Here is a 15,331-nt window from a genome sequence, read left to right on the forward strand (position 1 = left end):
TGTACTTAGAAGGGTTGTTTGTGAGAAAAGATCAAGCGTATTGGCAGTATGATTAGGATTGTCCTGTATTCTTGTAGGTAAATGAACAATCTGTGCTAGGTCATTAGTAATTGCAAAAGCCTCAGTATCTCGACCTGTTGGGTCGGTGTGACTGGTAAACGGAAGCCAATAGGCGTTGTGAACATTAAAATCACCAAGGATAATTACTTCACTGTTAGGAAAGTTGTACTGGAGAAAGTCAAGTTGGAAAGAGAGGAAGTCAAAGAGCTCCAAGTGATTAGTGGAATTGGGAGAACGGTAGAGACAACAGATGAATTTAACACAATGAGGTAGAGAGATTTTAAGCTAGAGAAGATCAAAGAGAGGAGATTCCAAATATTCAAGTCTCTGACAGGGAATATCAGAACTGACATATGCACAAGTACCACCTTTGAGGCGAAAGGAATCATACAGCGAATAATTTGGGCATCTCAGATGAGCAGTAGTTGAATCAACCGATAACTGAGATTCTGTCAGAAAAAGTACATGGGGTTTGGGAGACTGCAAGTGGAAATGGACATCGTTGAGATTAGAATTGAGACCACATATATTTGTGAAATGAATTAGGAAGTGATTGGGAGGTTTAGATCTTTTCGCAGATAAGCTTGCTCTATGAGTTTGACAATTCATGGTGTATTCAATAGTAACAAAAAGTGAGTGGGAGATGCTGTATGAAGTAATGAAATTTTTGGATATGGCCTACACGTGGTAAGAATATACCCAGATCCTTGACATAACGTGGCCTCGACAATGCTCCCCGCATACACACTATTCGGACTCCCTCCAGTCACTATCTGGCAGAGTAGAGGTAGCAAAATTATACACTAGCTGATCCGGAAGCCTCCTAGAGTGTTACCAATAGGTTCGGTCCGGTGTACTAACTAGCGGCCGGCCTGCGAACACCGTTTTAGAGCTGTACCCTCGAAATGTAAGGAATATTGGATCTCGCCACGATGTTCATCATAACCTCAAAAGTCATCAATCATACTGCGTGATGGAAGAGACAGGGAAGGGTTGACCGGAACTTAGCTCTAGAGACTAAACATGGGTTCCACCACTTCAAGCCTCCGATAAGCAAAGTGGTTGTATTTCACCGGTTGATGTGAGTCATCTATCACCTAGTACTGCCTGGTAACATACAGGGGTAGCGTTCCTTATGTGGTGTGGGTGCCACACCTCGACCCCTGCTTACGTTGGTTCACACCTGGGTGGACACCCACCATGTACTTGTGCAAGGAGGTTATATCCAGGATTACTAACAGTCCCACCATCATGAAGGTGCAAGCAGAGGATTTGGCTGTCACAGACCGTCCGGACGTTGCCGAAATTGGGTCCACTTGACTTGAGTGTCACCCGAATATCAGTTCCATCAGCATTTTAGACTCCCAGGGAGCAAGTACAGCTTGTCTGGCATATCTGAGAGAATGTCTGTGACAACCCAAGGAACTCGCAGAGTGCCTGAACTTTCGACTGAGCGTGCACTTCCAGGAAAGCGTTGAGGGCGGGGAGATTACCCACAAATTAGTGTCCTTGGGCAATGAATGACGTTGTTCGTTCAAGAGGGAAATGTGGACATTTTAGTTCTTCTGTGCATAATTATTACCAGAATAGCAATATCAAAAGTCACAGAACTGTTGGGACACGATCAGTGCCTTGTTTAGAAACACACAGGGTCACCCTCCCCAGTCAAGAGTACACTACAACCGCGGTGACAAAGAAATATGTAGTTTGCCACTCTCTCCAGCGCTAGAACAATGCCGCCATGGTGAGCTGACGCATTGTTACCAGCGTTGAATCGAAATTGAGTTGAAATGTACTAAAACACCCAATAAAAAGCGAAATAAATCTCACCGCTGTGATCCACTGATGAATATTACCCCTCCCTTGGGTACAAAATTTGGATAACTGGCTTAATTTAAAACACATATTCCGAACACAATTTTGCTGAGCAGCGTACAGCACGTCCGAACGGTAAGGCAGCCATATTGGCGATCGGTGCACAGAGGATGTCCGCAGGGGTCGGTTTTGGGGGCACTCCAGTGGAACGTGGTCCTCGATGAGTTCCTAGAAATGGACCTGGGACCAATGAGAGCGCATGCGTTTGCAGATGACCTTACCTTGACAGTGAAGGCGGACTCCAGGGCCCAACTGGAAGCATTGGCAAACCGGGTACTACAGCGGCTACAACAATGGGCTTCCAAAAACCAATTAAGAATTTCACCATAAAAAACCTCATCAATCCTCCTCAAAAGGAAACTACAATTACGGCAGCCCCCGCAAATAAAAATTGAAAATGTCACCATAAAATTCGCGAGCGAGATAAAGTACTTAGACGTAATTCTGGATAATAACTTGTCTTTCCAGCAGCACCTGAAATACATCCGGAGAAAAATCAGGGGCTACTCTGGGATGGTAGCCAGAATCACAAAGAAAGAGTAGGGTCTCAAAAAGAGAACCCTGTCAATATACTACAAAACAACTTTCCTACCAGCAATCACCTATGAAACAGCGGTGTGGTTTCCCAAAACGGCACTGGTTGTGAACAGAAGAACACTTGAAACGATCCAAAGGACCACATTACTCACAACAACGCGAGCTTGCAGCACAGTAAGCACCCCACCACTGCAGGTGCTCCACATGGATCTGGAGGTTATCCAGGCAGGGGTTGCTGTTCCTGCTGTCCAGGGGAGTGGCTGCCACCCACCAGGGCTACACAACTGATCCGGCGAACAGGATAAAGAACGAAAAAGTCAGGTTACAGACCCACCTCCTAAACCTTTGGCAGAGGTGGACTGAGACCACCAAGGGAGAAGTGACAAAAAAATTCCTACCGGACATCCGCAAGATATATCCAAAACAACCTGTGTGGTACTTCCCAGGGTACCACATGACAACACTGTTAACAGTACATGGCCCCTACAATGAAAAGCTTTTCGGGCTGGGTCTCACCAACCATCCCAGATGCGGGGAGAGCGACAGCTGGAGCCACATAGCTTATGAATGTCCACAATATGAGGACCTCAGAGGGACTCTCATAACAAGAATCAGATACCTTCCGAAGGGATTGGAGTCCCACTTCCTGGACTCAAAGGAAGAATACAGGGCGCTCTCCCTTTTCGCACGATCTATTCCCCAGGAGGAAAATGCTAATTGCAATCTACAGCAATCAACACAGAGACTGACAAGAAACGCTACCAGATGAAACAGAAAATCGAAATTCGCGGGATACCAGATTCGACCAAATGGAATGCTGACAACTGGAAGAGACGTTAGGACAGGGATTACCCCATGAGTGACATTTAAAACAGAGAAGAGAGAAAAAGCAGCATAACTGCCAACAGACTGACGGCGACCTGAACAGGGCACTCTAGCCCCCTTCACCTTTTATTCCCACATCCTTGGGGAGGGGACGACCTTTGTTCCCTCCCCTTCTCGCCACCGTACATCGTCTACTCTGGTGGGGCATGGGCATGCCTCACTGAAAACTGGGGATACCTACCCTATTGGTCCCATATTTCTGTCTCTCACCCCCCAGTCTTCTGTCTCCCCCCCACTTCTATCTTTATGCTAACTAAAGCCCCATACAACAAAAATTAACGTGCCAAGAATACTTTGAGCCCAAATTCGCCATAAGAACCTTAGCGATCATACCCCCATGCCAACGCATATGTATACATGTGTGTGTAATTGTACATGTGTATATATATGTGTGTGCATCGTCACTAACCTAACGGTTTTTTTTTTTTTTTTTTTTAGGTCCTAGCCGCTGAAATCTCAGGAAAATAAGCGGCAGGACCTGCCAGAGTAAAACTGAGTCTACTGGAGATTCCTGGTCTGCCTCCATGGGGTGTAAGTGGGGCAATGCTGGGCCTCAGCAGGGGTCTGGCAGCTAAATGACCAGATGAACAACGGTACACGACGCTACACATGAACAAGTCCCTCACACTTTTAAATCTCTGGCATTTCCCAGCGAACTGGTTCACCAATACTGGTTGGTGGGTGTTAGAAGTCCTGCTTCCAAGTTGCCCAATTCTAGGAGCCAGCAAAAAAAAAAAAAAAAAAACAGTGGTTGTTACTTGAATGGACACAGTTCCTGTAGAGTTATGTCAGTCAGGATTAGAAACATATAGGCTCAACATGGAAAGCACAGAAAGATCTTGGCACAAAATAGCCTTAGATGCTGATGTGCCATAAAACTCGTCATAACCAACCAACCAACAGAAAGATTAAGGGAATGACACAATGAATCATGCCAAACATATAATATAGACAGACCCAACACCATGAGCCAGGTCCATCCCAGTAATTTCAGCATTTGCAGACAACAAAACTCATACAGAACGTCTAATTATAGTTCTTTTAGTGCAGACAGCATAAGACAAGTCTTGAAAAGCCTGGAAACACAACGCATCACTAATAAGAACATGCAAATTGTCTTCCGTCAAATCTGGAATTATACACATAAGCATCTGTCTTTCTAAAGTGTAATGAATACAGTTAACCAGCACCACGACTCTTCTTCACCACAGTAATGTCTTCCAGACCTCGGCGAAATAACATGCTCGAAGTGAGCCATGCCGAGTCAACAAATAAGATGTATACATTGTAGGGGGAAACCAGGAAAATAATAATTTAAACATAAAACGGTCCTACAGCACTACAGTGATATGAGCACACACTGACACTGGGGAACAGAGAGCAGTGGTGACCCAGCTTTGTGACTGTAAGGTACACTTCAGGTGTCCCTTCTACAGAAATAGTAGTTTTTTTTTTAACTACTACTGCTGTAGAAGGGACATCTGAGGTGTATTCTATGATTTAATAGCTTCTTGGATATCCCTGAATCCTTGGTTCTTGGAGTACCAAGATGTCAATGAACAATAAAGATTAATATGTCATTTTCTTCTAATTCGAGTTTGATCTGATCTACAACAGCTCTTGCTCTTTGAGCATTCAATTGGATGAGATTTAGAGCCCTTGTCATATTTAGATTTTCAATCCGGTCCATAATTGGTCCTAGATTCTATACGTTTTACTATTGTTTTATAGCAGGGGCATTTGTGGTAATCCTCCAGTATAGTGTCCTGCATCACGGTTAGCTCGCAATTCACCACCCGCTCCACACTGTTGTGAATCGTATTCTGATGTAGCAGTTCCGACTTGCCACCGAACCTGTAATTCTGATGGAGCTTGCGCGGCACTGGCTGAATTAAAAATAATGAAAAATGAGATTTAAAGTATAGTATATCTAATTACCATAAGATCACTCATCGGTGAAGACAGGATATTAGAGCTGGAAATGGAATTAGAAAATGTGAATTGGAATATCATCGGTTTGGCTGAAACAAGAAGAACAAATGAATCACTTATAAGTTTATCAAGTGGAAATCTCTGTACACCAAGGGAAACAGTGACAGGAGTGAAGGTGGAGTTGGGTTTCTGGTCCATAAAGATTTTAAAAAAACAACATTTTGGAATTAAAAAGTACATGACCAAGGGTGTCAAGACCAAGGGACTCAAGATTTCTAAGAGGTACAAGCTAAAGATTATAATGATTTATGCACCAACATCAAGCCATGATGATGAAGACGTTGAAGAAATGTACACCGAAATTGAGAGTCTTCTAGATGAGCAGAAAACCCACTATACTATTATTATGGGGGAGTTCAGTACTAAGGTTGGAAAAAGGCAAAACAGCGCAGAAAGAGGAACTATAAGAAATTTTGGAATTGGTGAAAGAAATAAAAGAGGTGAAAGACTTGTGGAATTTGCAGAATCTCAAGGACTGTCAGTAATGAATACTTTTTTCAAGAAAAGGGTGAACAGAAAGTGGACATGGAAGAGTCCAAATGGATTAACAACTAATGAAATCGACTTCATCCTCACTAACAGAAGATATATTCTGAATGATGTTACCGTGAGAAATAAGGTAAATGTTGGAAGTGATCACAAAATGGTAAGATGTACACTTGATATACATGTAGGAAAGGAAAGGAAAAAACTGACTCGAGTAAATAAAACAAAGGTCTTTGAGATAACAGAGCAAGAGAAAAAGCAGTATGTACTGGAACTTAAGAACAAGTTTGAGCTTCTACAGACTGCTCAGGACCAAGATATCGATGAGGAATACTACAACTTTCTGAAAGGGATAAAACCCAAGAAACCTATAGGGAAAAAGAAATCCAAAGAAGAAAAAATTAGTCAAGAAACACTTGTCATGATGAACCGAAGACGACAAATGAAGAGCAAGAAAAACACTGACAGGGAGAAAATTGAGTATACTGAGTTATGCAAAGCCATTAGAAAGAGACTCAGAGAGGACAAAAGAAGATTTAACACAAGCAAAGTAGAACAAACATTAAGGGAAAACAAAGGATTTAAATCAGCAGCCATGAGCAGTAGTATAGAAAGACAAATGATACTGAAACTGAAGAATAGCGATGGTGTACTTATAAACAGCAGAGAAGGCATAATTCAAATAGCAGAAGACTACTATAGAGAATTATACAAGGAGCGAGGGGATGATGTCAACAGTGGAGAAGATGAATTGCAAAGTAGCAACACATACGACATACCCGATATTCTTCGTGATGAGGTAGAACATGCATTGAAGAAAATGGAGAATCAGAAAGTCCCGGGGGAAGATGAAGTTACGGTAGAGTTGTTAAAATTGGGAGGTAGAGACATAACACAAAAACTGGCAAGGCTCTTCACAAAGTGCCTTAGAAAAGGTGTGACACCTAAGCAGTGGAATAATGCAATCATAGTTTTGCTGCATAAGAAAGGAGATAAATCAGAAATTGGAAATTATAGACCAATCAGCTTGTTACCCCACATCTACAAGTTGTTCGCAAGGGTCATTACTAACAGATTAGAATGAATACTTGATGAGAATCAATCGAAAGAGCAAGCTGGCTTTAGGACAGGATTCTGAACAATGGATCACCTTCACGTAATATCACAGCTAATGGAGAAAGCAAATTAATGTAAAATACCATTATGTCTGGCATTTGTGGATTATGAAAAGGCATTTGACTCCATACAGCATAAGGAAATGTTTCGGGCACTGGAAAGACAAGGCATAGATACCCCACATATTATGATTTTGAAGAAAATATATGAGAGTGCTACATCCTTTATTAGACTAGACAAAGACAGTAGCAAATTTAAAATCGAGAAAGGAGTTCGATAAGGAGACACAATATATCCGAAGCTGTTTACTGCTGCCCTTGAGGAAGCTTTTAGAAGATTAGACTGGTCGCAGAAAGGAGTCAATATGAACGGAGAGTACCTAAACCATTTACGATTTGCAGATGACAATGTGGTCATAAGCGACGATCCCAAAGAATTAGAGGAAAATCTTAATCAGTCATGCACAGTTACTAAGGATTTTGGACTAAAGATGAATATGGCTAAAACAAAAGTGATGAACAAGTATGCCACTAAAAGGGAAATAATGATTGAAGGAGCAGTAATTGAAAAGGTGGAGTCATATACTTCTCTGGGACAAGTTATTAGCTGTAATAATGATAAATGGCTGGAAGTCAAGAGAAGAATAAATTTTAGATGGATAATATTCTGGAAATATAGTCACATACTGAAGAGCAATATCCCAGTTTGTCTGAAACGTAAAATAATGAACCAATGTATACTCCCCACCATGACTTATGGAAGTGAAACTTGAGCACTCACCAAAAGAAAAGGAAGAGAAGCTGAGAACTACACAGCGAAGAATGGAACGAATTATATTGGAAATCAGACTGTTAGATAAGGAGAAAAACACATGGATTAGGCAGCAAACTCAATTAAAGGACATTCTTATCAAAACTAAAGAACTAAAATGGTCTTGGGCAGGACACATAGCTCGAAGACATGATGACAGATGGACTAAGAAAATAAAAGAATGGTATCCAAGAGGAGCTAGAAGAAAATCTGGAAGACAAAGGCGGAGATGGATAGATGAAATTCATGAATTTTTGGGTAGTAAATGGATGGCCAGTGCTTAAACAGAAGGAACTGGAAAGTTGCTGGAGAGGCCTTCAGCCTGCAGTGGATTGAAAATGGCTGAAGATGATGATGATACCTAATTACTACTCTTATACCAAGTGGAGTTTTTAATATATTTTATTTAGGTATTTACCTAAACTAATGTACCCTGCCAATACTCATCATCAGACTGTGCTGCTGACTGAATCTCCTGCTGGGTGCTCAGACCTCATTTTAGGTCTGAGCACCTGGCAGGAGATTCAGTTAGCAGCACGGTCTGATGATGGCTATCAGCAAGATACCTGAAACATTACTCAATGTGTATTAGTTTAGTTGAATACCTAAATAAAATATATTAAAACTCCACTTAGTATAAGAGTGGTAATTAGATATATTATAATTTAAATGGATGAAAACCATGCAGCATCCTTCCCTAAATATAAGATCTTTCAGTATTTTTTATATAGTTTTAATCTATTTTCAGAAAGAATTTTAAATAATTTTCTACATTTTCAGAAAGAATAATGAAATCTAAGAACTTTCAGTAATTGTTGTTTACTTTTAACATGTTTAGAGCATGGCCAGATCACAAGTTACAATCAGCTCCGACTTAACTGAGCATATGCGATACTCAATATCTGTATTTTGGGAAATCAGCCATTTCAACTCATTTTCAGAAAGAATAAAAAACAATTTCCTGACTATATAAGAATTTGATTATAAAAATAATGAAAGTAGGTAATCATAAAAACAATAATGGAAATAGGTAATTATTATTAAGTTTTAATTAATTATAACACTGACATTTTGTATTAACTAAAAATTTGTATATATGGAATGTTGCAGTGTTACCAATTAACGTATAACACACACACCTTTCAATTGTAAGGTCCTTGTCCTTCTGTGGGCAACACTTACCTTTCTGTCATAAGGTCCTTCTGCGGGAAAAAGTACTTATCATCAGAATGGGCCTGTATACCCATTAATTTTAAGTACAAAGAGACACGTGCTAATGTGTGTGTGTGTATGTGATATCTTGAACTGAAGAGATGATATACACACTGGAGACAACCTTTACAATCTGCCTGATATGCTGAGGAAATTCGGCATAGTCAGTTCTGTATGTTGTGGCATGGTCGCATAGTGTTTGGGTAAGCTGCTAAGGTGCATCCAGTACGCTTGTGATGAACTGAACCACTGTTTTGTGTTGGGTTCTGATCTGGCTTCTTGGCTGCAGAGCCCTTAGTAGGATTCTACATTGCTCACCACCGCTGGGAGATGAGCCAGGCTGTCCACAGTATTCTGGCTGGCTGCTCTGCATTAGGGATGAGAGAACAAAAAGAAAAAAAAAAAAAAAACAATAGTGATGGATAAGCATTTGGAAGTCCCTGGTGCAACAACAACCAGGAAGTGAAGTGACATGCAGGAAGTGTTAATGGAGAGGTAAGTTGAATCCCACACCCTAAAGTAGGATCTGCAATGGTTAATAGAGTGAGTGTATCCCACACCCTAAAGGAGGATGTCTGGAGAGATTAATGTAGAGATCCTTCTTGTACAGCATGTGCATAGCCATCGACTGATCTCTTTCTAGGGTCCTACACGTCATGGGATAAAGTGTTTACAACTTCCTGGGAGAAAGTTGTGATCTCCTGTTTCAAGGGTTAAAACACCAGTTCCCCTCACTACAACAGAATGGATTGGTGTACTGTATTTCCTGCTGTGATTGCACTGGCTGCTACATTGGGGAAATCAGCACATGACTCAGTAATTGAGTCTCTGAGCACGAGAAAGCCACCCATTTGCCGGAAATGGGTCACTTAGTGATCGCTGAGCACTTTTGGTCAACCCAGCCCAACATCAATCCAAGCCGCAATGTTGCGATCATTGACTGATCCTGCAACTACCATCGCCATGTCTTATTGGAATTGCTCCACATTTCGTCTTTTAGTGGTTCCTTCAACAGGTACAGGGGTTGTCACATCAACCCCCATAACTGAGACAACCATCCTCTTAGCTGACAAACAGCGCTCGGAGCATTCTCGAGTATTACAACTACAACCTTCCACCTCAACCAGCTAATTGTTGCAAGCACCTGTAGCACGCGATTCTCACCACGCATGACCATCATGGCCAGCAAATAATGTTCTGTATTTTTCAATAATGGTTAACTATCGCAACCGAGGAAGGACGACATCCGTCTGAAAACTTTTGTGTATATATTTACTTTTATTTTTGTTCTATTTAGTCATTAAATGAGTTTAACCCAACTATTTATATTTTATTTTATTTTCTGGTTTTCCAGTGATGCGCAGTTTTATCGTTTTAATCCTCCTTTAGAGTGTAGGGTTCACTATCTCTCTGTATATTAACCACTGCAGACATCTTCCTTTAGGGTGTGGGATTCATATCTCTCTGTGGGCGTCTCCGTAGCCAGGTGGGAAGGAGCAGCAGTGCGTAGCACACGCTTCTTGATTAGACCGGGGTTCGAGCCAGTCACCACGAAATACGGAGAATGCGGAAAGGTCAAGGGAATGACCACCGCATATTCCCGGAGCAATGTGGCCTTAGTTGCTAATGCTCCTAAAAACCAAAATAACAAACAACATATCTCTCTGTATGTATTACAACTACAACCTCTGCAGACACCCTCCTTTAATGTATGGGATTCACTATCTCTCTCTCTCTATTAACCTCTGCAGATAGCCTCCTTTAGGGTGTGGGATTCACTCTCTCTGTTAACCATTGAAGACACCCTTTTTTAGGGTGTAGGATTTAACCTCTCTCTCGATTAACACTTCCTGTACATGTCACTCCACTTTGTGGCTGCTGAACCAGGGCCTTCCAGATGCTTCTCTGTCACTAATGCTTTTTTTTTTTTTTTTTTGTTCTCCATCAGGAAGCTCAGGCGATCCCTCATGGAAAGCAGCCAGAATACTGTGGACAGCCTGGCTCACCTCCCAGCAGTGGTGGCGGGCAAAGTGTAGTCCCACTAGGGGCTCTGCAGCCAAGAAGCCAGATCAGAACCCAACAAAACTACACATACAACACACAACACTTTTCTGGCTTCTAAAGAGGTTCTGTAATCATCACAAGAGTACTGGATGCTCCTTAGTGCCTACCCAAACACTATGCTATAGTGTTTGGGTAGGCACTAAGTAGTGGGTAGTGTATAATGCCACCACATACAGAACTGACTACCGTCAGAATATGCAAAATTGCTATGCCAAATTGCCTCAGCATATCAGACAGATTCCGAAGGTTGTCTTCAGTGTGTATGTCATCTCTTCTGTGGAAGAGATTGCATACACACTCACATTAACACATGTCCATTTGTACTTAAATTTAATAGGTATACAGGCTCATTCTGATTATAAGCACTTTGTCCCACGGAAGAACTTTATGACAGAAAGGTAAGTGTCGCCCACAGAAGGACAAGGACCTTAAGTTTGAAAGGCAAGTGTGCCTTATACGTTAATTGGTAACACCGAAAGTGCTTTATATACAAATTATTAAAATAATCACAAAATATAGTCATATTATTTTTATGTAATAGAAAATGTCAGTGTCATAATCAATTAAAAATTAATAATAATTACCTATTTCAATTACTCTTTTTATAATTACCTACTTTTATTATTTTTATAATCAAATTCTTATATAGTCAGGAAATTGTATATAGTGTGTTTAGGGTCTAATGACACCAGGGGTTTCCCCCATCTCCACATAGGTTACATTGTTATGTGATACAGTACACTGTACAGGCCAGAGATTTAAAAGTCTATGGTTATGTATTGTAGTGTACTGTACTGTTGTTCTTCTGGCCATTTAGTCACTGGGTCGCTGGTGGGTCACAATGTTGCCCACACTAAGCCCCATGGAGGCAGACCAGGTATGCCAGTAATTTGTTTTACTCTGGAAGGCTCTGCCATCTAATTCCCTGAGATTTCAGTGGCTAGGGCCTATGAAAAAAAAAAAAAAAGGATATAACACTAGAATTGGAAAAGCCGAGAATGGTGAGCGTGGTTTAACTTTTGTTAAATTTAAATTTGGACACGTGCGCTAGTGTGCAGACAGAGTAGGAGAGGGAGACTGAAGGCTGGAGGAAAGTCAGAAGTATGGAGACGAAAGAGAAGACAACCACAATGATTTTCAGTGGAGCATGGGCATGCCCCGCTGAAAATCATTGGGACAGGAGATATTGAGTTTCACTTATAATTTGTTTCAAATCAGGACTTTACTGAAACAGAATTTTTTAAATGGAGAGAAACATTGACATTAGATTTTGTCAGCCTGCTAACATTAGAGGATGTCAATCGAAAATTCAAAAATATACAGAATGCTTTAAATTATGAATATAAAGATGATATAGAGAAACCATTGTAAAGGAAAAAGAAAGATTTTTAAAAATTCCTCATAATTATGCTATGAGAAAAACTCATTTAATGAAAATGGAGGAGATGGCAGAGCAGAACAATAATGAAAAAGTGCAGAGATTGGCACAATTGGCACAGATTGGAATTGGAACAATTAGAAGTAAAGGCCAAAGAATTAGATAAATTAAGAACAAGTAGCATTAGTGCAATTAGCTATATCAATGAAAAAGGATAGCTTTTGGTTCATCCCACAGTGCTAGTTCTGCTTACCAAAAGTGGCCCACCAGGCACACACATTCTTTCATTCAGCCTTCAAGTCAAGCAAGCCAGACTTCTCACTCATTTAAAGTTCAGGTTGAGGTCGTTTTGGCCCCAACCACTCTAATTATTCCCTTTAACGGATGAGACAGTGGGGAAGGCTAGGTGCCCTGCTCAGATTGCCAATTGGTGAGGTGGCAGATTAGTTGCAGGCAACAAAGTCTTGTTTGGAGAGTATCCAGTTCGGTGATTTCCTTGTCTTATCGTGGTAAGAAGAAGATGGGACTTCAGTCTTGGCTTCAGCCAGCAAAGTGGGTTTCACAAGGTGTCCAGCCAGGGCCACCAACTGATGAGGTGGCAGCATAGCTGCAGCCTGATTGGAGAGTCCATTTCGGTGTTTCTCTTCTCTTATCGTGATAGGAGGAAGATGAGAAGTCAGTTTTGGCTTCAACCAGCACAGTTAGTCATATGCAGTTTTGGTCCTGATGAGAGAGTGTCTGGTTTAGTGTTTGTTACATCAGGTCTTTGTAGAGAAAATGATGAGTCTGTTGAATTTTGTGATCAGATTTTTTTTGATCACAGGATAGTGGTTGTTTCTCATTCAGTTTTGCCAGTGTTACTTTTCAGGCTGAGGTCCAGCACAGGGTTTGCAGTGATGAGGTTGTTCTGTTCATGCTAAGTAGTTGCCAAGTTTCTTAGTTGTGGTAGGGTTCTGCCCTTGGGAAAATTTTGTGAATGGTTTGCAGTTCCATTCGTCATCAAGTAGGGGGGGGGGGCTTGGGAAATACTCTGTTGATGCCCAATATAAATTTTGGAGTTATTTCTCCTTTGGTGGAGGTTGTACACCTTTCCTGCCAAATTTATTGTAGGTAGGGCCGAAGTCTTCTTTTCTCACTGGGTCTGTTGCTTAATGGATCTGTTTTATAGTCGATATAGGTAGCGGGTTTGTCCCTACTGAGTTGGAAGAGCATTCCAGCATATGCAACCTGCAGGTCAAGGGATAATACCTCTGCCAGTACCTGCAGTATGTACTAACTGTGTTACACGCCCGGGTCAAATTAAGAAGAATTGGTCTGTGAATGGACTCCACTTTTCTCTTAGTGACTATGGTGGAGGCCTTTAAACCATGCCCCAGAGGTGTAAGTGATGGTGGGAATGAATATGGCTTTATAAGAGAGAGCCAGCATGCATTTTATCCACACCAGGTTTCAGCGGGTCACCCTGGCCACCGTTGCCATGTTGAACTGTAGGTCCGTGTAGGATCTTTTTTTGTATATAGTTCAGTTGTGGGAGGAAGGATAGGTTCTTACTATTATTATTCCTAGGTGCTTTAGTTAGCATTAGCGGAGGTATATAATGCAAGAAAGCAAGCTTACATAGCATCAGTCAAAAAAAAAAAAAAAACCCTTCCCATTTCACCTATCTGGTCACACCAAATGTTTGTCTAGTTCAGCCTTACATTTATTTAAGCTATCAATTTCCAGAACAACAGATAGAAGTCTATTCCAGCAATCAACTACCCGCTGGCTAAAGGCAAGCTTCCACACATCTCTACAACTCTTTCCTCAATTTGAATCTATGCCCCCTCAGGTTCTTAATCTGAGCAAGCAGAAGTATCCTGTCAGCACTGAGCCAGCTCAAACCATTCAAGACCCTATACACTGCGATCAGATCACCTCGCATGTGCCTAGTCTCTAAAGTCTGCAACTTGCAGAACTTAAGCCTTTCTTCGTAAGCACACCCCTTTCTTCCTCTCACCAATCTTGTTGCCATTCTCTGTACTCGTTCTAGCAACTCTACATCCTTCCTAAAATGAAGCCTCCAGACCTTCCTAAAATGAAGCCTCCAGACCTTCCTAAAATGAAGTCTCCAGACTTTCCCTTCACAAACATATGCTGTGTCCGAGCTATAACTGAAGTCTTGTCTAGATGATCGTATAATGCTTCTTTAACCAGTGCCTCCAATAATTTCCCCGGAACAGAAGTATACACTACTCAAGGTGTGGCCTGACCATTGCTTTATACAAGGGGATAATCACCTCCTTGTCTATGCTAGCAAAATTCCTATATATCATTGACAAAACTCCATGACCTGCTCTGGCAGCTCATCTGCACTGCTCAGAGAATTTCATATCTGCCTGAACAATTACCCCCAGGTCTTTTTCATTCTCCACCTCCCTGAGTGTTGTACCACACAGTTGGTATGTTTCTCTTGGGTTACTGCTACCCATATGGAGTACTTTGCATTTGTCAATATTAAACTTCAGTTGCTACTTCTTAGCCCATATGCCTAACTTTTCTAAATCCTGTTGCAGTAGCATACTGTCTTTACTGTCATTAACAACCCTGCCAACCTTTGTATCATGTGAAAACGTGGACATTTAGCCTGATACACCTTCATCAATTATCATTGATAAATACACAAAACAACAATGGGCCCAGCACCGAACATATGGAGGATTCCACTAATAACATTAGTCCACATAGAACAGTGTCCATTGATTACACGCCTCTCTGTCTTTTCCCAGTCAACCATCCCTTTATCCATAGCAGCAATTTGCCTCTAATGCCACACTACTCCAAGTTGTGCAGCAATCTTCCATGTGCAACAGTATCAAAAGCCTTTCTAAGATAAATATACATGATATCAAAATTATTCTTTGCATCCAATTCCTT

At 41.3% G+C, this 15,331-nt stretch overlaps 1 protein-coding gene across 1 annotated transcript in view; it reads left to right on the forward strand.

The window, feature by feature from the left end:
- Nucleotides 1-15,331, forward strand: part of Daao2 (D-amino acid oxidase 2) — a 547,438-nt gene that overhangs the window by 474,278 nt on the left and 57,829 nt on the right. The gene's annotated exons all lie outside the window — the stretch shown is intronic.

Source organism: Mastigoproctus giganteus, chromosome 9, assembly GCF_048544385.1.
Source record: "Mastigoproctus giganteus isolate SK-2022 chromosome 9, ASM4854438v1, whole genome shotgun sequence".
In the NCBI taxonomy this organism is placed as follows: domain Eukaryota; kingdom Metazoa; phylum Arthropoda; class Arachnida; order Uropygi; family Thelyphonidae; genus Mastigoproctus; species Mastigoproctus giganteus.